Genomic DNA, 431 nt, shown 5'->3' with positions numbered 1-431 from the left:
CACTCTTGCTAACCCACTCACTAACTAACCCACTCTCATCCATTAACCGACTCTAACCCACTAACCCACTCTCACCCACTAACCCACTCACCAACTAACCCACTCTCACCTTCTTAACCCGCTCTCACCCACTAACCCACTAGCCCACTCTCACCAAGTAACCCACTCTCACCAAATAACCCACTCTCACTAACCCACTCACCAACTCACCCACTCTTACTAACCCACTCTTACTAACTCACTCTCACCCACTAACCCATTCTCATCAACTAACCCACTCCCACCAACTAACCCACTCTCACCAACTAACCCATCCATTCTTACCAAATAACCCACTCTTACCAAATAAATAGCCTACTGTTACTAAATAAAATGACAGCCTTGGTGAGCAACAGGTCCTTTGGGCAAAGCAGAATGAAATCTCCAGTCTT

General features: G+C 46.6%; 1 protein-coding gene across 2 annotated transcripts in view; it reads right to left on the bottom strand.

The window, feature by feature from the left end:
• The window catches only part of AFAP1 (actin filament associated protein 1), a 131,618-nt gene that overhangs the window by 20,635 nt on the left and 110,552 nt on the right, over nucleotides 1-431 (bottom strand). The window lies entirely within an intron of this gene.

Source organism: Colobus angolensis, unplaced genomic scaffold (assembly GCF_000951035.1).
Source record: "Colobus angolensis palliatus isolate OR3802 unplaced genomic scaffold, Cang.pa_1.0 Scaffold143, whole genome shotgun sequence".
Taxonomy (NCBI): Eukaryota; Metazoa; Chordata; class Mammalia; order Primates; family Cercopithecidae; genus Colobus; species Colobus angolensis.
This window is presented reverse-complemented; position numbering and strand designations above follow the sequence as displayed.